This window comes from Pangasianodon hypophthalmus, chromosome 30, assembly GCF_027358585.1.
Source record: "Pangasianodon hypophthalmus isolate fPanHyp1 chromosome 30, fPanHyp1.pri, whole genome shotgun sequence".
Classification (NCBI taxonomy): domain Eukaryota; kingdom Metazoa; phylum Chordata; class Actinopteri; order Siluriformes; family Pangasiidae; genus Pangasianodon; species Pangasianodon hypophthalmus.
Genome location: NC_069739.1, coordinates 7,989,546 through 8,014,087, shown reverse-complemented (window position 1 = coordinate 8,014,087; position 24,542 = coordinate 7,989,546). Strand labels below are relative to the sequence as shown.

At 36.5% G+C, this 24,542-nt stretch overlaps 1 long non-coding RNA gene across 1 annotated transcript; it reads right to left on the bottom strand.

Moving 5' to 3' along the window:
- Positions 1-20,696: 20,696 nt before the first annotated feature.
- Positions 20,697-24,198, bottom strand: LOC128317880 (uncharacterized). Its single transcript, XR_008301310.1, has 3 exons — positions 23,720-24,198; positions 21,388-21,487; positions 20,697-21,264 (listed from the first exon to the last, which is right to left on the bottom strand). It is a non-coding gene; the product is annotated as an uncharacterized LOC128317880 (long non-coding RNA).
- Between the last annotated feature and the right edge of the window lie 344 nt (positions 24,199-24,542).

The following is a 24,542-nucleotide window of genomic DNA, read 5'->3' as shown; positions in this document are numbered from 1 at the left end:
CCTCTAAGTGCTCCTCAGCTCACACATGGTAAATGTGTCTTTATTACTTACTGTAAGTCTAAGGAAACACACTTGCTGGTGAATATAGTTTTTTTTTTTCCCCCATATACTCACTAAAGTCACATGACCTATGTTGAATTATTATTATTATTATTATTATTATTATTATTATTATTATTATTACTACTACTATTAGTTGTTGCAGTGCTTTTTTATAAATCTTTTTTTTTTTTTTAAAAAAAAAAAAAGGGGTCATTGGTCATTTTTATTGAATTGAAAAGGAAACTGTCACATTGCAATTCATTCAGAACAAGTCTGGGTCTTGAAGACTGTGTTGAATCAGTCCCTCAGGCTTCCTAGGGGTCATTGAACAAACTTCACTTGAGCTGAAAAAGTATAGAAACAGCCCTTAAAATCAAGCTTAAGGCAAGGAGAAACTGTACAAATTTGAAACAAATTAATTTTTAATGCATTCATTTGTTTATTTAGGTGAAATTTCATCTAAAGAAAAGGCAAGAAGCATTGCAAGCATTGAGAACATGACACCTAAGACAGATAATCATGATATTGTGATAAAACCACCACATGAGAAAATATAAGAATAGCTATTAATACTGCATAAAAAAATTAATTTGGTTATGGAAAGAGTGATGAAAAGATTTTCCAAAAAGAGAAATGACATAGCGTTGTTGCGGTTTCCTGAAAACCAGTCTATATATAAAGACAGACACTCAGGCAGTGTGACAGAGTGTGTGTGTTTCACTTTGAGGGACTGGTGTGTGTGTGTGTGTAATGATGAAGTGCTCGTATCTTTTGTCTGTTGTGTTTCACGTCGCTGCAGGTGAGTGAAGTTATTTTCTATTTTCTACTAAAGGAAGGAGAGAGAATATTAGCCAGTTCTTAGTTCAGCTGCTTTGTGTTTAGTTCATGTGCTTTCTGTCCAGACTGGGTTTACAGTAGGCCGTAGTTCAGCCCTGTTCCTGACAAACCAAACCAACACTGTAAAATGTTTATCATTTAGAGTTTTAATTAACAACTTTACTTACTACAGGATTTTTTCTTCCTGATTAACTTCAGTCTAAAATGTACTGATAAATAAATAAGGAGGATTCTAATAAATAAGGAGGATTCTACAGTGAGATTTTACATCCCTGTTATACTTAGAGTATGTTTTTACACATTTACTGAATTACATCTCACAATCTATCATTGACTGTATCTATAATAACTCATAACTCAAGTGTAATAGAAAAGTTATTTTCCTGTAACTTGTACGTCACTTCCTCATGTAGGCCTTAGCTGTAAATAGATGCGTGTGAATTTCACACCTTTTTCTGCCGTCCCTCTGTCAGTGACCACGAGCTTCACTTCCTACATTACGCCTTATTTAAACTGATCAGCTTAAAGCAATTCTGTAGTATTACTCTCTCCAAGTGCTCTTTATTTTCAGATGTAGTACTAACATCGTGTCTAACCACAGCTGTCTAACTACAAGTGGCTCACAAGGATATAAAAGAAAAAAAACACACATGATCACAAGATAGTGTAACACACACAGTAGTTAGGAAGTGGGCTGAGAAACAAGAGATTAGGGGTTTTGAGTCCAGCTGATGATGTTCCACTACTGACCCTGTGTGTTTAATAAACCTCTTAATGACAAACTGGACAATTCCTTCAACCTCATGACTTGTTTTTACTCTCACCATCAGCTGTGAGCTTTATATTGACAGAGGTGAACCTTTCCTAATCAAACCCAACACTAAAATATGGTACAATCCTAACTAAACAAAACTGTAACACCGCGGGAGCCTTCTCAGGAAAATCCGCAGCCACCTGCACGTGCTTTAATAACGTGGCGCTCTCGTGCAGGTAATCAGTGTAAATGTGCAGCACCTGGCCACGCCTCTTCATAAGCCCTCCAATAGCCTCACTCTGCGCACGGACACAGTTCTGTACCATGCTGCTCTGACTAATTAATTTAATGGTTCAATGATCAGAGAAGTGAATAGTGAGGTTCAGGGCTGGATATATTTAATATTAAGGAAATATTTAGTTCTTTCAAGTTCGGCCAAACGACAGGGCCATGTTGTGTTATTTTCCCCGCCACGCTGCGGAGCTTTTGTGTTGAACTGTAGGCTCTGAGTTTCCTAATCCTGTACCCTTCACAGAGCCACATCAGCACTAGCACCCTCGCGTCTACTACACCTAGAGTTAGCTCGCTGGCTAGCGCTATGGCTCAGTGCACACAACCTACTTTGTTCGTTCCCCGCTCGAGGCGCTTTTCAGGCGGAGCCGTTTGGTGTCCCGCCTCCGCACCTGGTTCCACTCCACACCATATACTGTCCTCTCAGACAAGCAGCCCTGCACCACGCTATTATACATCCTAGTGCCGAGCCTCCTAACAAATATATAATAAACAATTATCTGCTTGCTGGATGCATCAAAGCTCATTATCCTAAAATGTATTTTCCATATGAACTAATAATTCTTAAGTAGCCAGATTTTGGAAATAAATTTACTAAAGCTTAAGTATTTTCATAAAATTTCATTTTGAAATATTGTATTTAATATAGTACTCAGTAGATTGTGAGTTTTTGTGCGTTTGTTTCTGTAGGCTGTGCTCTCTCTGGTGATAAGCTGGTAGATATCGTAGGATACACTGGTGGTTCAGTGCTGTTACCCTGCTCCTGCTCTGACCTGCGCACCAAACCTCAGAAATTCACCTGGATGACCGACAGAACAGGACGTCACACAGAAATGTTAAATGATGAACACTACCGTGGCAGACTTCAGCTGTTTAATAACATTTCTTCTGCTAATCTGTCTCTGCTCATATCTAACCTGAGAGAAGAGGATCAGAGAGTCTACAGATGCAGCACTGAGAAGGAACACAGAGACATCAGGCTTTCTGTTAATGCTAAAGGTAAAGCATTTAAATACACAATAAAAGCTGATATTCATTGTGAAAGCAGACTTGCTAAGTCTTCAAATGAATTATAGTTACATGAGTGACAAATGTCTACTCCATTTACCATAACTAAAGGGGAATTAATCTAGGAGTCATATTGTGACACATCAGTATCAAGTTATAAATGGCAGTAAATACTGATTATGGTATCAGACTGACCTGAACTTTGGAATGCTATCAGATCGGATTTGACATTTCTCAGTCTAATCTAGGATTTATTTTGGTAACACTGTAGTGTTTATAGAGCTACATGACGCCTGTATAATCCCTTCATGACAACTGACATAAACCTACATAAACCAAACGGATCTAACCCGGGTTAATTAAAGGTTAACAGCTTTCATGAAGCTGGTTATCAACTTTCTCAGTAAACCCAGGTTTAACCCTGAATCAGGGTTTACTCAGCGTGCGCGTGCACATAAAAGCCAGACGTTTGCAGCAAACAGCCAATAGCGTTCAAGATGGAAAAAAGCAGGTGAGCAGACTTCCGGCTGAAGAGCAAGAGATTATTATGCGGAAATATCAGGAATTATAACCTACACTAGGAGAGGCGACAAGATGGCGCCGACGACGCACGTATTACAAGTTTCTCTGTATAAGCTTTGGCCATTACTCCTTCAAAATGCGTAACTAGACAGATTATCTAGTTTGTTTAAGTGCTTATCCGTTGGAATGCTTGAACTCTAAGTGAACTTCAACTTAAAAACCTTAAAAGAGAAAACTAATTTGAATCAGTAGAGCTAAATGCTAAAACGAGTGGCGTAAATGCAAAGCAAAAGAAAGGTCCTCAGAAACTTTTGGACCACTCATACCCTGCGGTATCGAACACCATGAGAGGTTCTTCAGAAGAACTTGATTTTGGCGGATTGTGTACACCTCTCCCCGGAACATCGTCAAATAGCCCAGCATCAAAGAAATCTAAAGCTCACCTCTCGTTACATGAGCAAAAGAGAACATCACTGCCCTCAACAAGAGAGCTGACTCCCCTGAAGAAATGATTAAAACAAATTCAAACACCATTGAAGAGTTGAAATCATCCCTCCTTTTTGTCAATGTAGAAATTGTGGATTTGCAGAAATCTAAAGTCGAACTAACAGCCAAAGTTACCGAACAAGCAAGAGCTAGATCTCAGTTGGAAAAGAGTCATTGATGCAGAGCGCTACAAACGGAGGTGGTGTCTACAACTATGTGGAGTTTCCAGAAGCAGAAAATGAAAATGCCAAGGTCAGAGTGATGGAGATATGCAAAGGAGTGGCACCTGAGCTCGCGGCAAAGATGAGTGAGGCGGTGGATGTAGCTCACAGATTGGGCAGGCCTGTGTCGGATCAAGCGAAGGCCATTATCATTACTACTTGATTCCTGCTCGCTTGAAGCAAAATCAAGGATGACTGTTGTGAAGATAAGCACTTTATTTGCTGTTTAGTTTACAATTACTATATGGCTGTTTGCCTGTATTTTCAAATTTAGAAGGAGAAAAGCAGAGCTTATTTCCCCCCTTTTCTTTCTCTTTAATAGTACTTCTTTATTTGTTCAAATTTGCCGTTTTTGATGGTGTTAAAGTTATGTTCTATTAATGCCAGAGGTTTGAGGAACTTGGTCAAAAGAAAAGCTTTTTTTCTTTTTTGCAAACAACTCAAAAATGACTTAATTTTCATTCAAGAGACTCATTCGTGCCCTGAGGATTTTAATTTTTGGAAAAGCCAATGGGGAGGTGAGATGTGGTTAGCTCACGGTTCCAGTCACTCGGGTGGAGTGGCAATTTTGGCACATACTTTCCATGGAAAATGTTTGTGCAGCAAAGGGGACTCTAAAGGTCATTGGTTAATATTACTGATTGATATGAATGACTGTAAATTCATTGTTAATGTTTATGGGTACTGCTCAAAAGATGCAAACACTGTTATTAGGTGAAACTGAAAATTATGTCAATTCCACCATGAGAAGCAACCCTAATGCTAAATTAATTAGTGTTGATGACTTTAATTTGGTCATTATGGTTCCATTGATAGATTTCCTCCTAGAGCGAACAGTGAGTCTAGTGACCTCTTACATTTAAGTTACAGTCTTGACTTAATTGATATTTGGAGAGTAAAAAACCCTTCAACTAAGCAGTTTACTTGGAGCAACAAAAATTTCTCATTACAATCCCGCATTGACCTTTGGTTGGTTTCTTCAGACTTTGAGCAGTTCATTTTAGATACATCTACAGTGGATATAAAAAGTCTACACACCCCTGTTAAAATGCCAGGCTTCTGTGATGTTAAAAAAAAAAAAAAAAAAAAAAGAGACCAAGATAAATCATTTCAGAACTTTTTCCACCTTTAATGTGACCTATAACCTGTACAACTCAATTGAAAAACAAACTGAAATCTTTTAGGTTGGGCGAGTAAAAATAAAAAACAAAATAATGTGGTTGCATAAGTGTGCACACCCTCTCTTCCGTTCTCCGACTCTTCATTGCAAAAACGTCTGGGCATTGGCTGGGCCATTCCAAAACTTTAATCTTCTTCTGGTGAAGTCATTCTTTTGTTGATTTGGATGTATGCTTTGGGTCGTTGTCGTGCTGAAAGATGAAGTTCTTCTTCATCTTCAGCTTCAGCTTTCTAGCAGAAGCTTGAAAGTTTTGTGCCAATATTGACTGGTATTTGGAACTGTTCATAATTTCCTCCACCTTGACTAAGCCCCCAGTTCCAGCTGAAGAAAAACAGCCCCAAAGCATGATGCTTCCACCACCATGCTTCACTGTGCATGTGTTATTCTTCTGGTGTTCTTTTTGCGCCAAACGTACTTTTTGGAATTATGGCCAAAAAGTTCAACCTTGGTTTCATCAGACCATAACATTTTCCCACATGCTTTTGGGAGACTTCAAATGTGTTTTTGCAAAATTTAGCCGGGCTTAGATGTTTTTCTTTGTAAGAAAAGGCTTCCGTCTTGCCACCCTACCCCATAGCCCAGACATATGAAGAATACGGGAGATTGTTGTCCCATGTACTACACAGCCAGTACTTGCCAGAAATTGCTGCAGCTCCTTTAATGTTGCTGTAGGCCTCTTGGCAGCCTCCCTGACCAGTTTTCTTCTCGTCTTTTCATCAATTTTGGAGGAACTTCGAGTTCTTGGTAATGTCGCTGTTGCGCCACATTTTCTCCACTTGTTGATGATGGTCTTCACTGTGATCCATGGTATATCTAATGCCTTGGAAATTCTTTTGTACCCTTCTCCTGACTGATACCTTTTAATAATCAGATCCCTCTGATGCTGTGGAAGCTCTCTGTGGACCATGGCTTTTGCTGTAAGATGCGACTAAGAAAATGTCAGGAAAAGCCTACTAGAACAGCTGAACTTTATTTGGGGTTAATCAGAGGCACTTTAAATGATGGCAGGTGTGTACTGACTCCTATTTAACATGAGTTTGAATGTGATTGCTTAATTCTGAACACAGCCCCATTGCCAGTTATAAGAGGGTGTGCACACTTATGCAACCACTTTATTTAGTTTTTTTATTTTTACTCGCCCCCACTAAAAGATTTCAGTTTGTTTTTCAGACGAGTTGTACAGGTTATAGGTCACATTAAAGGTGGAAAAAGTTCTGAAATGATTTATCTTGGTCTCATTTTTTTACATCACTAGAAACCTGGCATTTTAACAGGGGTGTGTAGACTTTTTATATCCACTGTATATTGCCTGCTGCTCTAACAGACCGTAAAGTTATTAGTCTTAAAATTGCATTATCGGGGCAGAAGGATAACAGAATTAGTGGAGGATACTGGAAACTCAATAACTCATTACTAAACTATGATGACTTGAAATCCATTATAGAAAGACTTCATAAGCACTGGAACTCTGCATTTAATAGTGGTATGTTTGGTAAACAATGGGAACTTTTAAAATTTGAAATAGGATGTGCTGTTAGGACCTATGGTAAAAGATAAGAGAAAGGCATTTTCACTTTTGAAGCTCAGGTCTCTGAATAAACTCCAAAACAAACTTAAAATATATGAAGAAAAAGCCAAGGGAGCCTTCATTAGATCAAGAAAACAGTGGTTACAAATGGGAGAAAAAATAGTAAATACTTCTTTAATCTTGAAAAAAAGAAAAGTGGAGGTCAATGTGATTAGGAAAATGAAAATTGATGGTGTTTGTGACGATAAAAATCTTCATTCCATATTACAGAATTTAGTAAATTATATAAACGTGACTCCAATGTCATTGACCCTTTTCCTATTCTAAATTCTATTACTTTAGAGAGAACTGTTAGTAATCACTGATTTTATATGTTCTAAAAAATATCATTGGAAGAAGTTAAAGAGGCCATTAATAACTTAAAAAATAATAAATCACCGGGGAGTGATGGGTTGACTTCAGAACTATATAAAACTTTTCGTGACCATTTATCAAAATTTTTATTGACAGTCTATGAAGAATCATGTGTCAATGGATGCCTTCCACCATCAATGAGAGAGGGTGTTATTACTTTAGTACCAAAATCTCAAAGATACTCTTTTGGACGATAATTGGCGCCCTATCACATTATTAAATAATGACTAAAATTTTGGCATCTATTTTGGCAGAACGTCTTAAATATGGCCTGGATGACTTGATTGAGTGCCAGTCTGGGTTTATAAAGGGTCGCCACATATCAAATAATAAGGTTAGTTCTTGATTTGATTGATTATCGTGATTTAGTTTTAGATCCTGCTCTAATTATGTTTGTAGACTTCCAAAAAGCCTTCGACAGTGTTAGTCACAACTTCATTTTTAGTGTATTACATAAAATAATTATTAAAATCAAAGTAATCAATGCAGTAAAAACATTGTATGTAAGAGGAAATAATTGTGTTAAATTTCTATCTGGAACAACACCTAAATTCTCGATCCACAGAGGAATAAGACAGGGCTTCCCCGTTTCCCCCTTTCTCTTTGTTAATTACTTAAATGTAAAATTTCATGGTAAACCAAAACAATGTGTTTAAAGCTATTAGAATCCACGATAAAGAAATAAAAATCTCCCAATATGCAGATGACACCACGCTTTTCTTAAAAGATCAATCAGAAGTTCCTGAAGCACTGGAGATCATTAAAGATTTTTCTCAAGTGTCTGGCCTCTCTTAATATTTCAAAATGTGAGATTGTTTTTAAAAAATATAGATAAAACAGCAATTTGTGGAATTCAGCTTAAAGATGTAATTAATTATTTGGGTGTAAAAATATCTTTAAATTCAAACATGGTTCTTACAGAACTTAATCTCAATCCTTTTAAAGACATGATTAGAAAGAAGTTCAACTTTTGGCTAGCAAGAGACTTGTCTCTCACTGGTCGAGTCTTATTGTCAAAGGCAGAGGGTCTATCAAGAGTCTCTCATCTCTTCTCTGTGATGGATTGTCTCAAGTCATCATGTGCCTTTTTGGATAAATTATTATATAATTTCATATGGGAAAAACAAATCGCACAAAGTTAAAAAGGAGGTTCTAAGGAATAAGATTAGTGATGGATTGTCTCGAAGTTGTTTGAAATTGGTTGAAAAGATTCGTTAAAAAAACTGATTCTATATGGAACACATTTCCTAATTTTATTTTTAAGAAAATTGGAGGCATTGAATTTTTGTTCCAGTGCCCCTTCTCACTTGGTAACTTACCCATTAAATTAGCAAAATTTCACCAACAGGCTTTATCGTGGTTACTAGTTTACAAACAATTTTTCCCCTCACCATTTTATTGGGAATAATCAGAATATTGTTTACAGAAATAAATCATTATTTTTTGAGCGATGGTATTTAAATAACATACTTTGTTAATCAGTTGACAGATGACAATGGTCAGCTATATTCCTTTTCAGAATTTTCCAGGAAATTTGATTTTGGAGCTTCGTTAAAAGAATATAACACTGTATTTAATGCCATTCCTAGTGATAGAAAAACTCTGCTGAAAGGAGAGCAAAACTTTAATCCTGTTTCTATATATAGACCCAACAGTTCTCTCTCAGTAGAAGGGATTTTGATTGTTGAGGACAAATTCAATAACTGCTTTGTTCAAAATAATTTCAACAGAAAATCTATTCCAGCATCTTCTTTTAAATGGATGGCATTGTACAATGTTAACTGGAATGTCGCTTGGTCTCTTCCACACAAATATTTATTATAAAACAAAATAAAAAGTCACATTTAAAATATTACATAGATGCTTCCCTTGTAAGAGTGTACTTAAGTATATGCAAAATATTGAAAAAAAAAAAAGTACTTTGTGATACAGAAGAGACCATTGTACATCTTTTTTTGTGAATGTGTTTGGGTTAAATCTTTTTAGAATGAGTTATGTACCCATCGCTCAGAAAAAACAAATGTTAGAATATGCATCAACACTTTTGATATTATTTTCTTTTATTATAACTAACTCCTGGATTCAATATATTGTTAATCTTTTTATTATACTTGGCAAATTTTTTTATTCACAAGTGTACATTTTTGGATAAGAACCCAGTACTGTCAATTTCTCTGGTTGACTATAATTCTTACATTTTATCTTTGATGAGCATAAAAAAAACAAAAAAAGTCATTCAAAAGTCAAAAATTGCTTTCAATGTTTAACCTTGTATAATTTTCCCCCTCTGGTTTATGTTATTTGTTTGTTTGGTTTTTTAGTTTATTTATTTTACTTTATTTTGTATTTTGTCCTCTATTGTTTTTGAGGTTGTTGTGATTATGTGCTTAAGTTTTTTTTAGCATTAATAAAAATAAATAAATAAAAATAAAAATCTACACTAACTGCAAAAAAGCAACACTGTTGCGGCTGCCAAAGCTGGAGAAAATTACTGATTGTGTAAATGAATAAGTTTTTCTTTTTTTCTTTTTTTTCTTGTTATAGACTCACAATGAGAAACTGATTAAAACTTATAACCAACACATTTCACGTAATTTCATTTAATATAAAATCTTTAAATATTAATATGTATCGCATGATAAACTGCACCATCTGCCCAATATCAATATCTTTCATCCAGATGGTCATCGGGAAAATCCAGGGGATTGTGTCTGTCCCTAAAAATTCTTTCCCTTCCAAGTGCCTTCTTATTATTTGCGCTCCAGAGGATTCTCCACAAACACTGAAGCCATCGCTACAAACACTAAAGGGTTAACTTTCCTGTGTAAGACTTCTCTCACTTTGCTCACAGCTGATTGGTCCAGTTTGGGTTGGAGTTCTCTTACCCAGAATAAAAGCTGCTCCGGAGCAGGTTAGCCGTGTAGTGTACGTTACCATGGCGATGAAACCCGCTAAAAACCACTCCACCTTGTTGAGAGTGAAAAAGCAGAGTTTACTCAAACTAAACGCAGACTTACCTGAGTAGCCACCGAAACCGGCTTCGTGAAACAGGCCTCTGGCTGTGACACACACAACAACAACAACAAAAGCTTAACAATGAGCTGCACAAACACTAGAACTTATATAGGGGTGTTAATGAGGGTGAGACGAGACACAGGTGAGTGTGATTAGGACATGTGACGTGCTGGGGCTGCTGGGAAGTGTAGTTCCAAGACAAAGCTAAGGTACATGCCATAAATACGTATATTAATATGTACAGTTAATACGTATTAATTATACATAATAACACATAGTGTTTTATACAAGGTGTATATCTTAATTCATTTCCCATTGTAACAGCATCATTAGCTGAAATACAATAAGTAAAACTGATATTATAGATCATTAATGATTTAACAGTTATTAAAATAAAAATAAGCCAGTACAGGTTCAGTATTGTGTATCAGAGTCCTGATATTGGATTCATATAGAGAATTTAAACAGGTGATTGGCTCATTCTTTAAAAATCTCTTCTGGTTTGCAGCAGAAAATGTTGTGATTTACAAGCAGGGAATATTAATAATTGCAGTGCTTCTATTATTAACTGTAAATGTTATGTTTACAGGCTGTGAGCTGGTGAAGAAGGCAGAGGTAGAGGACGTGACTGTGTTCACAGGAGAGTCTGTAGTTCTGCCCTGCGTCTGCACTGACCTACAGGCCAAACCAAAGTCTCTAAAATGGCAGTTTGCATTACTAACAACTGGAACCCATCATTATCAGGAAATTTACCCTGAACAGACTGGACATGACAGAAACAGAGTCAAACTGGTCAGTAAAATCTCTCCAGGAAACCTCTCTCTACTCATATCAGACCTGACTGAAGAGGACCAGGGACACTACAGATGTTCTGTACAGGCTGATAGCAGAGATTTCAGATTATATGTTAAAGGTACATTTTTTCATTAATGACTGTGAGCATGCTTTACTCCAGTGTCATGTGCCATATTACTAACAGTGATAAAAACAATCATTAGTTTTAATAAGTTTTGTCTTTTCAGTAGGAAGAAGCGAAACTTCAACACAGTCGAGGAAAACAGACACAACACCTCCATCAGAACAGCCTCAGAGTAAAACAACAAACTCTCCACCTGCATCATCCTCAACAACACTGGAAGGTAAACAGCAAACTCACAGCAGCCTCCCTCTAGGTGCCAAAACTTTTCATCAGCAATGAACGGTTTTACGGTCACAGTTTCAGTTCGTTACTTGCTATGTTCAGAAAAAAAAAATGCTACTGCCAAATCCAAATAATGAATACTCTTTTATTTGGTAACGAACCCTTTAACTATGGAAGAAAAATTAAAAAAAGGTAATCGGGACATTTCTGACTTTTTTCTCTCACTATTTAGAGATCCACTTTGACTCAGTACCTGAAATGTGACTAACTTCAGGTAACGAGCGCGCGCTAGCGTCTGTTTGAGTGTTGTTCTTATAGAGCCTATTTATAGAGAATGATTGATGCTTTATCACTGCATTCTTTATAACTCACTAAATAGATTAATTTGAGTTGAAACTCGAGTAGGTTAACACACAATGGCCCACGACTGTTATACACAGACAGATCCACACAGAAAAAAGTCAGAATTGTGAGATATAAAGTCGCAGTTACCTTTTTAATGTTTTTCTCCGGGGCGGAAACGGGCTTCATCCCCGCGCGCTATCAATCCCCGGGTGATGACGGTGTAGATGACGTCATATTAGATGTATTGCCATGAGCATACGGCACTCGCGTCGAGCAACGTCTACAAACACTGACTGTTTTCTCTACATGTTTTTCACCATCGCAGTTGGAACTGATTGCAAACCCAAAATGTTCCCAGACAGGAGGCTTATATGATGCAGGGGGCGGCTCTATCAGCGGCTTGTCTCCTCCGCTTGCCATGTTAAACTGCAACACACCAACACGTGCAGAACGGTGATGTCATCAACCGATTTACATACAGTGCAGTTTATTGGACAACTCCTCTTTGACCCACGTGATACACAGGCGGAGCGAATCCATCTACAGAGCCATGCAGGGGCATTAGCGGAGCTGTGTCTATTTCACACTTTGTTTTCTTCACCAGAACAGATGTTACAGATGCGTCGCCAGTCTTTAGATTAACTGCAGTACAAATACGTTTTTCTTTTACACCCCTAGTGTCTAACCACAGCTGTGTAACTACAAGTGGCTCTCTGGGATTTTAAAAAAATACACACATGATCATAAGATAGTGTAACACACACAGTAGTTAGGAACTGGGCTGAGAAACAAGAGATTAAGGGTTTTGAATCCAGCTGATGATGTTCCACTACTGACCCTGTGTGTTTAATAAACCTCTTAATGACAAACTGGACAATTCCTTCAACCTCATGACTTGTTTTTTGCTCTCACCATCAGCTGTGAGCTTTATATTGACAGAGGTGAACCTTTCCTAATCAAACCCAACACTAAAATATGGTACAATCCTAACTAAACAAAATATAAACAAATAAACATAATTATCTACTTGCTGGATGTACCAATTCTCAAATTATCCTAAAATGTATTTTCCATATGAACTAATAATATGGAAATTAAATAATTTCATTTCCATATTCATTAATAATTATTAATTCTCTTATTAAAACTAAGTACATTTTTTCATTAAAGACTGTGAGCATGCTTTACTCCAGTGTCATGTGCCATATTACTTACAGGTCATTTCAGCATTGGAGGACATTTCTGAGTTTGAAAATTTGTTTAAAAAACATTAATAATTTTGTCACTCCTTCACTTTTATTGAATAAGGGACTATTAGACTATTAGAAAAACCAGCAGGCCGTCTCAGCATGTTATAATAAATTTCTATTTTTCTACATTTTCTCGCATTCATACGTCAACCCTGTTATAGACATACGGCTATATGAAGGGAATATCTTGCAATGAATTAGTACCATAAAAAAAAACTATCACTTTATTTGTCCCCAACTAAATAACAAGTGATTCGGCAAAAAAAAAAATTAATTGATCAAAGCATTTTTTATGTAGTTATTGTATTAGCATAAAAAGCACACATCTTGTCCACTTAATCTTTAGGATTTTAAAAAGAAATATGGTTACAGTTTGCCTAATATTCCTCTTAAATTTTTAATACCTAATTTTTAATACCTACCTAATTTTTTTTTAATATTGTCAAAATATTACTTTTCTAAATATTTGTAAATAACAGGGTTGACATTGTTGGGTTATATGGCATTAAATGAAGTAGTCAACAAAGTAGTCTTTTAATTTTCCTTTTAGTTTATTCTGATATGATATTGTAGTGCTTTAAAATATTTAGAAATGTATCTAAGTTTAAAATGTCCTGACCAACAGAAAAAAATGAGAATGACATCACCTAATACTTTCTTAAAGACACACACTGCAAGTTCATTGTTGCACTATGTACATTTGTTTAAGCAATCTCCTCAAAGTACTGCTCAGATTCTGAGCTTGAATTCTGAGCCCTGCCTGAACGTGTGTTAAACGGGTTCTCTCTGTTGCAGCTGAAGTAGTTGTGGCTGCTGTAGCTGCCTTCATACAACACTTCTGCTGGGCAGCTCTCCATCTTCTGCGTTTTAGTCTCTGTGCTCTGTCACTCAGTTCAGAATGCACTTTTTTCCCCTTTCAGCCTGTCCTGCCTCCATTTCTTTCTCTCTTTCCCCAAATACTGCTGCCTTCTCACAGGATCAGCATCTCTCCTTGCCCTGTATTGTCTCTGCCTCTCTGCTGCTGTGCTTGGAGCCGTACCATTGAAATCTATATACACTGAACTTAGATGCAAACATTTCTTTAACTATTTGAATAGAATGCAATTGTGAATTCATTTCTTAATTTCCTGTGAATAAACCTAGGCTTTTTTTTTTTGGTATGCCAGCCATGGCTACAATGCAATAGTGTCAACCCTGTTACAAAAGAGCACTAACAGGGTTGACAATAACAGGGTTGATGATTAGCATGCTAAATCTGCAATAGCTAGCAATGTGGTGAAGCACATGGTGAGGCAGCCCATGTACTTAACAATGATTTTAATAACATTTTAATATATTTTTAATTTAGCAAATATTTTATTGTTTTCTGCAGGATTTACATTCAACAGGGTTGAGGAGTTCTGTGTCAAATGTACAAAAACATGTTTAAAAAAGTGACAGAAAAAGAGCTAACTTACAATTCTTTGCATGCTGTGCTTCTTTGTAATGAAATGAAGTCACTGACTTAAAGTTATGTGACTTAAATCAGCAGATTACCACTTCCTGCAGTTTTTACCCCATTATAACAGGGTTGACAGGAAGTTGAGGACAAGTTTAAAATGATATTTTTTGCACTATTTATGCACTAAAATATGATTTTTTATCATTTTATGTATAAAATTAAAAGTTATTTTTTTAACAGTGTTTATTTTTTAAATATTAGTTCATTTTAAGATAAAAAAACTGTTAGTTGTTATCCATTGACTAAGCTCAGGGACATGCCATTTTACTGTGATTGCAACTTTTTAAAGGATTTTTAATATATAAAAAAGAAAATATAAAGCAAATATTAAGTGTTTTTATTGACAAAGAATATGCAGAAATTGATTATGCAGCTGGCTTTATGTATTTGTAAACTATGTACGTTTTATTCATTAAAATGTCAAAGGGATAGAGATTGTCCTCAAATGCTGAAATGACCTTAACAGTGATAAAAACAGTCATTAGTTTTAATAAGTTTTGTCAACGATACAAGGTAAAAATAATTTTACAAAATAATAATAATAAAAATAAAAATTACAAAAAAAGCAAACACTCAGCCTCCCTCTAGCTGATGTAACTTTCCATTATCCCAAGTGAAAAACACATCCCTATTATAAGATTTACTCACATTTTTATGTTTTATTACACAGTTTTCTGTATTCCTGTGGTTTTGCTGCTGCTGACACTCAGTGCACTCAGTGTAGGGGCATTTATTTGTTGGGGATGCAGAAGCACAACACACACACACCAGGTTTTTCAAAGGTTACCTGATGGAATTTCGCTTTCAGATTAAATCCTTCTTTATGTAACTTGTTATTTTTGGCTTCGTAATTCAGAATATAAAAGCAGATTTGGAGATTAACTGAAGAATTTGTGATCCAACTTTACAGGTTTACAGGAAATTAACCACTTAATTCAATTCATGCTGAAAGAAAACTAAATGTTTTGCTGATACATTTTGTTGAAATGTTCCCTTGGGGATCAGATCAAGGCCAGTCAGTCAGTCGGTAAGTCAGTCTGTCTCTCTGTTTGTTCACAAGTATTCTGAGCCAAATAAGTAAATGTTTGCTTTCACTCATAACCAGTACTGTTTTGCTTTACTCAGTATTATTGTGTGTGAATTAAAACAGCACAGCTGCCTCCACACCTTACTACAGAAACCACTTACAATCCACTAGAGGTGTGATTTCTGAGGTCTTTTCTCTTTAGGAGGAAGATGTGGAGAGAACGTGATTACTGATGGACATCAGGACTGTGAGGGAAAGCAGGAGGATCAGGTTAGCACACGTAAAATAACAGTTATAACAGATTTGTTTCTACCTTTAGAGATTTAGTTGTATTTGTGATGCACTGCAAGTAACACACATGAACCACACATGCTTTCACTGAACAGTGAGTTATAGGAAAGTATCTTCTGCTGCTTCTATCAGAACAACACATGGTGTAAAGAAAGAAGTCAGATTTGGAGATTTGTTTCGTCTTTACAGGATTTTAGTTGCTTCTTAGAGTCAACATAAACAGCCACAGTATTGTCACTGTTTGTGTGTTATATGTATAATTTTCCTGTTCTGTCTTTCCACAGACTGTACCTGATGTTGAAACTTTCTGTATTAAATAACACATTAACACAGCCGGAGCAGCACGAGTTCAGATTAACGCTGGAGAGAAAACTGAATATGCCAGCATTATAACAAACTAATCCACAGTAAATATACACACATTCTCAGATATTATAGAATAATGCTGAAAACATATATTAAATACACCCTATGGCAAGCACAGGATTCACAATATTGACTTTTTGTGATTTTTATAAATTTTACAATTAAATAGCAGATTCAGGCATATGCATGTGTGTGTTACATTTACTTATGTTAGCTAAGGGTATTGTTCTGCATTCACTGTTAATCATTACAAACTGCTGATGGATAATCTTGCTAATTATATTTTGAGTGTATGTGTCATTTTATATCTTATGTGTACCATTGTTATATCAGGTTAAGAAATGAATGCTCTAGAAGGCTGTTTCCATCATGCTGTTTTGTGTAAGAAGACTGCTATACAAGTTCTTGTTTGTGACTTTTAAAGACTTTGTGTAAAAATAAAAGAAGGAGGATTGTTGAATCTGACTGAATGTGTTTCTAACCTAGCTTTTGTAAAATGTTCATACTAGTCCTTATAGTCTGTTAAAGTTTTTTTTAAGTACATTTTTTTTTTTTGAAAGCTCAAACAGTTAGCACAGCAGCGGTCTGAGTGAACTGAACTGTGGATCAGTTTTCATTGCTTTGAGACAAAAGGCACTGAATAATCTCATTGTTCAAAATTCATGAATTCCTTTTTTTTTATTTCAATTTTGTCACAGTTGCAGTGACAAGGTAAAATTCTCAGTCAATCTAGCCTAGGCCTGCTTCTTGGTGGGTGTATATAGGAGACAAACAAAATACTTAACTAACTAGCTTGTTGGTGTTTTACAACATTATATGTAACTATAAACTGACAGAATAAGATGTGCCATTCTTTAATAAATAAAAACAGTAATATTTGCCACATTGCTGTGGTATAAGCAGAATAAAACACAACAACATTCTGTAGGAAAATGGCATCATACCACTCTGTTGTTGATTATTTTCCTATAACACACACAGATCTATTTTATCCTTTCTATTATTTCTATTATTTCTATTGTATAGATATTAATGGAAATTCTTTTGTTTTCTTTGATGTTACTCCTCCTGCTTGTGCTGCTGTGTCAACTTGAATTTCATCTATGGGGGATCAGTAAAGGCACATCTTACTTTATCTTATCTTATTTAACATTTTGATCATTTTGGTTTATAGACAAAAAATGAAGTAAATCAGTAAAGTTGGGTAGTGCAAAGATCTGGGTTTCTACACAGTGCTTCTAAAATCCTACAAAGTTTCTGGACTAATAAATCAAATAAATCGAATAAATACATCAAATGTGCTTAACAGATTTAAAAAAAAAAAAAAAAACTGAACCCAGAATTCTAAATAGAAACCATAATAATAAAACAAAATGTACACAGATTTGCACAATTTACATAGATACTGTGACACAAAGAAGAGTCATAAAAAATAGAAAAGATCACTTTATATTTTTCAACACAGATAATTCCATAGCAGACCAGCATCTATATCTTTCATTGACTGTGTTTGTTTAGTTTGTACTTTGTTTAAATAAATATCAAAGCCTGGACCTGCATTTGACTCCCAAATCTTTACAAAACTGATGCTGCAGATAAATATTAATGTAAAAAACTTGACATTATTTTATTACCAGTTACAAACTTCTCCTAAGAAAAAAATGTCTATCAGAACAGGCTCTGAACTTTTAAATACTCCTCTGAGGGGATTCACATGATTGTCACCAAACCTGGTCAACACTATGCCAAGACACTGAAGATGCAAAATTTCAAACGGATTTTTGATTTCTTGAATGGTTTAAGGCAATAAATTTACGGCAAAAAAAGGGAAACAGGAAGTGTCTCATATCTTCTGCATGCATTGAGTGATTTAGATCAAACTTCAGCTGTATGTTTGGTCATGGGGCTTGAGCACATGGATGTGACTATTGTGAGTCAAGGTCATAGCACCACCAACTGCAACTGGCAGCAGGAAGTGTGTCACTTAAAACAGGCTTTTAAATACTCTTCTTATATTTACCAGGATTGCCTCAAACTTGGCCCAAATCGCCTCAAGCTATGCCTTGTTTTCACACACATATGGTGGCGAAGGCACCATAGTGCTTGGGCTCATCAGCATTGCTTGCAGCTATATTCTTCTCCTGCTTCTTCTTCTTCTTCTGCTGCTGGCTAGGGTGTCTATGGCAGTCCATAGAACTGTTTGGTAAAAATGTTGTGAAATTTAGCACACTGATTGGGGAGGGTCTAAGGAACATTCTGACCAAATTTGGGCAAAGTGTTGCCAACATTCTAGCGCCACCATCGGTTAATTTGGGCCTAATTTGGAAGTACATTTATGGTCATAACTTTTAAACCGTGTGTCCAAGATTTAAAAGCCAGGCATCCCTGGATTCCGTGGGTTGGGATGAGTTCAATGCAATTTCCGGCTAATGAGATTTTCTGCCATTTTGGATTTTGTCAAAAACAGGTTTTTTTTTTTGCTAATCCTCCTACAAATTTTCTGCAATCATCACCAAATTTGGCACACGTCATCATCAGAGTAAGCCTCACAAAAGTTATCAAAATGATTTTAAATATTCCAAACGGTTTGTCCGTAATGGGCCAACGAATCTGAGGGTGGAGCCACCAAACAGGAACTGAGGCTGTACCTCAGCAACGACATTGCGCATTGACACAAAACTTGGTAGGCATCTTCAGGACCATGGCCTGAGACTATGCAACAAATTTCATGCCAGAGCCACCTACTGGTCAAAAGTAACAATAACATGCTAAAAAATACTTACATCTAACTGCCATTTTTACTATTCCTCCTCCAAATTTTGTCCAATCTTCACCAAATTTGGCTCACACCATCGTGACATCTATCTAACCAATGCTGCAGCAATGCCACCTGCTGCCCATTTGTTCATCTTGTTTCCTCCTACACTCAGAGAATTCCACCACTGTCAGTCGTCAAAACATACACATCATGAGTGAAACTAAAAATCACTCTTGAATCCCTTTGCTTAAAGTTATGGCTCTGCTTTCCTGTGATTGCTTAGGCAGCAGTTGTATCATGTCTGTGAATGTGTGGCTCACCAATTCTGGGTGCCTGGCCCCTGAAAATGCTGCATGCAGCTTTAATAATTACTATTATTAGTTGTAGTAGTATTTTTTTTTTTTAGATTTATAAAGTGCCATCAGTCATTTTTGCTGAATTAAAAAGGAAAATTTGTCACATTGCAATACGTTCAGTAAAAGTTTGGCTCCTGAAGTCTACTGTTGTGTTGACTCTGTCCCTCAAGCTTCCTAGGGGTCATCTAACAAACTTCATTTGAGCTGATAAAGTATAGAAACAGCCCTTAAGGTCGAGGCGAGGAGAAATTGTACAATCTGAAAGACTAAGAGCATTTTAGCATTTTAAGCATTTTTAATGCATTCATTTGTTTATTTAGGTAAAATTTCATCTAAAGAAAAAGACTGCATGCAAGCATTGAGAAAATGGCACCTAAGACAGACAACAAGGAAGATACTATGACATATGATAAAACCACCACATGAGAAAATATATGAATAGCTATTAATACTGCATATAAAAATAAATTAGGTAATGGAAAGATTGATGAAAAGATTTTCTAAAAAGAGAAATACAACAGTGGTGGTTGTGGTTTCCTGAAAACCAAACTATATAAAAGAGAGACACTCAGGAAGTGTGACAGAGTGTGTGTGTTTCACTTTGAGGGACTGGTGTGTGTGTACAGAAGAATCAGTAATGATGAAGTGCTTGTATCTTTTGTCTGTTGTGTTTCACGTCACTGCAGGTGAGTGAAGTTATTTTCTATTTTCTACTAAAGGAAGGAGAGAGAATATTAGCCAGTTCTTAGTTCAGCTGCTTTGTGTTTAGTTCATGTGCTTTCTGTCCAGACTGGGTTTACAGTAGGCCGTAGTTCAGCCCTGTTCCTGACAAACTGAACCAAACACTGTAAAATGTTTGTTAATTAAAACTCTAAATGATAATCACTTTACTTACTACAGGATTTTTTCTTCCTGATTAACATCAGTCTAAAATGTACTGATGAAGAGAGGTGGGCTAATGAATAAGGGGGATTCTACAATGAGATTATTTTACATCCCTATAATAACAGTGTATGTTTTTACACATTTACTAAATTACATCTCACAGTCTGTATCGTACTGAATGTATCTATAATAACTCATAAAGCATTATAGAAAAGTTATTTTCCTGTAACTTGTACATCACTTCCTCATGCTGGTCTTAGCTGTAAATAGATGCGTGTGAATTTCACACCTTTTTCTGCTGTCCCTCTGTCAGTGACCACCAGCTTCACTTCCTACATTACGCCTTATTTACAGTTTTACATTTAGTTAAATGCATTTATCAAAACTCTTCACACAGTTAGAACAGCAGCAGTCTATGTGGACTGAACTGTGTATCAATTTTTATTGTTTTGACACAAAAAGGATTGAATAACCTCAGCTTTCAGAATTCATGAAATCTTTTCTCACTCAAACTGAACCTCGAACAAAACTCTGTGTATCTACAAATTATTTTTCACATGTTCACATACGGTTTTCAAAACTAATCAATACAAGTTCAAAACCAAACAAAGTGGTATGTTTTATAATAAAAAAACAATTAAAACTAAAGAATAAACTTTAGTTATGCCTTATGGATCTATGACTCAAATTAGTTTTAAATTATAGTTTATATATTAGGAATATATAATTGATTACTCAATTGTACATAGACTTTAGCACTCAGTAATTAACTGTTCAACATGTTCATATACACCAGTATCGTTGGACCCCTCAGTCGCTAATGTAAAAGGCTGATTGCAGAGGTTCTTCACTAGTTCATTCTTCAGATAGGGGGCTATACACTTGTTGATTATGGCGCTGGTCTTAGTCCTGGTAGAAGAATATCTTTGGGCAATCTGTGAGTCAGGGAAACACTCTCTGAGGAATGGGCTGAAGTGGTCAGAGAAAGCCAGAGGAATGTTGTGCTGCACCATGGTGACTGCCATCTTAACCTCAGCTCTTCTGGTCTGTGCACAAGTAACAAAGGTATATAAAATATACTTAACCCAAACACACATACATGTACATACCTACACACAAATACTCTAAAAATTAATTTCATAGACAGTTCTCCGACACGTATTGATCACCTGTGCCCTGAGCTGGGCCATTTGACTTGTTCTTGGCAAGGTGTACTTATCCAGTTTGGAACAGCTCTCCAGGGGTTGTACTTTTTCCAGGTGCGACTCCCTGTTAACATGGCGCAGCACATCAGTTCTGCCTCGGTGCTTACATTCAAGTTCATGTCTACACACTGTGCACCAAAAATGGAATGGTGTACTTCCAACCTTGATAAATGGCCATTCATCTGACCATTAGGGGTTGAATGTGCAATTATATGTGGCTGCCTCTGCAGTTTTTCTTTTTTAGGGATTGCTTTTCTTTACTTACATTCTTCAAAGAGAGAGAATTGGATTAGTACATGAATGCTACTTATAAATACACTCTGAAAAACATTTAAGCTACAAAATTATATGCTTTTTGAATAAAAGTTAATTTTGTAAATTCATCTTAATGTTGCAAACTACCAAAATGCTTAAGCTTAAAGTTGTACTAGACACACTTTTAGAAACTTCTGCTAATCCAAATAGCACGCTAGTTACCTAGCTACCTAATCCACTATCCTGTCTTTTGTCCAGCACCATCTTCATTTTGCTCAGTGACCTTGCACAGAGCGGGAAGAAATGTGGCTGGTACAGAACCCAGCTGCTTCAGACTGGTCCAATCAAGAAGCTGCAGGGCTTCACTGGTTTAATTAAACCCCACACCTTCTTGATACTGACAGAAAAAAAAAAAAATCATATGAGCAAATTTGTGACTACGTTGTATTTTTACGTTGGCTTATTTAATTTGGCTTGAGATTTACTTAGGCAGCGTAAGAACTGAAACAGAGCCTGAAAGTGTGTATCTCATGCCAAATGCCTGAAGTGCAGAACACTTTAACAAACAAAAAACACAACATAAACTCAAAACGGAAAGGGTAGGTCCTTATTGAACATCAATCAATGCTCGTTTCTGATTGGACACGGGGTATGACTATCAAAGTGTAAAGGAACTATGCTTTTTCAGTCTGCTGATTACCTTAGCCCAGCGAAAACAGTTGAAAGATTTAAGTTCTTTTCTTCTGTTTCACAAATTGAAATGTGCCCTTACTGTGGCAAAAGCTTTGAAGCCGTTCCAAGCTTCACTGCGGTTAAGCAGCCACTCTTCCTGAAACCACGGTTAATCTAGCCTCACGAGACATTTAATGGGCGCGGCTTTTAGACACTTAGCGGTAATAGCGCTGAATTCAGAAAGCGAGCGTCCGCGAGCTCTTACACAACCAAAGCAACTTAACTTTCTACAAAACGACCATTTTAAATAAATCAGTAACAAAAACACACAATTAACAGTATCTATGAGTATACAGGCTAAAAGTTTACATTTAAAAAATGGGCAATTCGAATAAGTTTAAAGGGACGCTATAAAGCATTAAGCCTAAAATAACCATTTAAAAACCTTTCATTATTATTATTATTATTATTATTGTTATTATTATTATTATTATTATTAAGTGAAGGTTGGCACAGCTTCAAAGCTTTTGCCACAGTAAGGGCAAAACATTTCAATTATGTTTTCAATTTGTCTGGAAAATACTTCCATAGTATTCAGTAGATTGTGAGTTTTTGTGTGTTTGTTTCTGTAGGCTGTGCTCTCTCTGGTGATAAAAATCATACAGAAATCACACGACACAAAGGTGCTTCAGTGCTGTTACCCTGCTCCTGCTCTGACCTGCACACCAAACCTCAGACATTCACCTGGATGAGCTACAGAACAGGACGTCTGACAGAAATGTTAAATGATGAACACTACCGTGGCAGACTTCAGCTGTTTAATAACATTTCTCCTGCTAATCTGTCTCTGCTCATATCTGACCTGAGAGAAGAGGATCAGGGAGACTACAGGTGCAGCACTGAGAAGGAACACAGAGACATCTGGCTTTATGTTAACGGTAAAGCATTTAAATACACAATAAAAGCTGATATTCATTGTGAAGGCAGACTTGATTTTTCTCACTGATTAACAGTCTAAAACGTACTGATGAAGAGAGGTGGGCTAAAGAATAAGGAGGATTCTACAGTGAGATTTTTTTTACATCCCTATAATACTTACAGTGTATGTTTTCACACATTTACTGAACTGCATCTCTCACAATCTCTGTCTTATTGAATGTATCTATAATAACTCATATGAAGTGTAATAGAAAAGTTATTTTCCTGTAACTTGTACGTCACTTCCTCATGCTGCTCTTAGCTGTAAATAGATGCGTGTGAATTTCACACCTTTTTCTGCTGTCCCTCTGTCACTGACCACCAACTTCACTTCCTACATTACGCCTTATTTAAACTGATCAGCTTAAAGCAATTCTGTAGTATTACTCACTCCAAGTGGTCTTTATTTTCAGATGTAGTTGTAACATGGTGTCTAACCACAGCGGGCTAACTACAAGTGTGTAACGTAGAGGGGTCAACAACGGAGTTGGGGATCCAAATGCAAGGCTTTATTTACTAGCGTGGTCAAAACAGGCAGGGTCGAGCACCAGCAACAGTATAATCCAAGGCAGAAGCAAAAGAGTAATCCAGAACACAGGCAATGGTCAGGGCAGGCAGCAAACAATCAAAAACATGGAAAACAGTCCAAGGGTCAAAAACACAGGTAAACTAGGAAACACAAACATGGAAACTCGGAAACTCGGAAACTCGGAAACTCGGAATGGCTATAACAATCACAAACACAAAACAACAATCAGCCCCTAGGAGCATGGGTGAGCAACTTTTATATAGAACAGGGAGAACACATGACAAAACCAACCAATGAAAACATGACACACGAAACAAAGGAACCAATCAGAACATGACACACAAACAAGGGGTAGCACATGACACAGGTGGGGCAAGGGACACATGGGAAATGGAGCCCTGGGAACAATGGCAAGAGTCCGGGGTGGAGTGCCCTCTAGTGGAGTTCGTGGGCACTCCAGCTGGTGATCATAACAAAGTGGCTCTCAAGGATAAAAAAATAAATAAATACACACAGTGTATTCCAGTGATCACAAGATAGTGTAACACACACAGTAGTTAGGAACTGGGCTGAGAAACAGGAGATTAGGGGTTTTGAGTCCAGCTGATGATGTTCCACTACTGACCCTGTGTGTTTAATAAACCTCTTAATGACAAACTGGACAATTCCTTCAACCTCATGACTT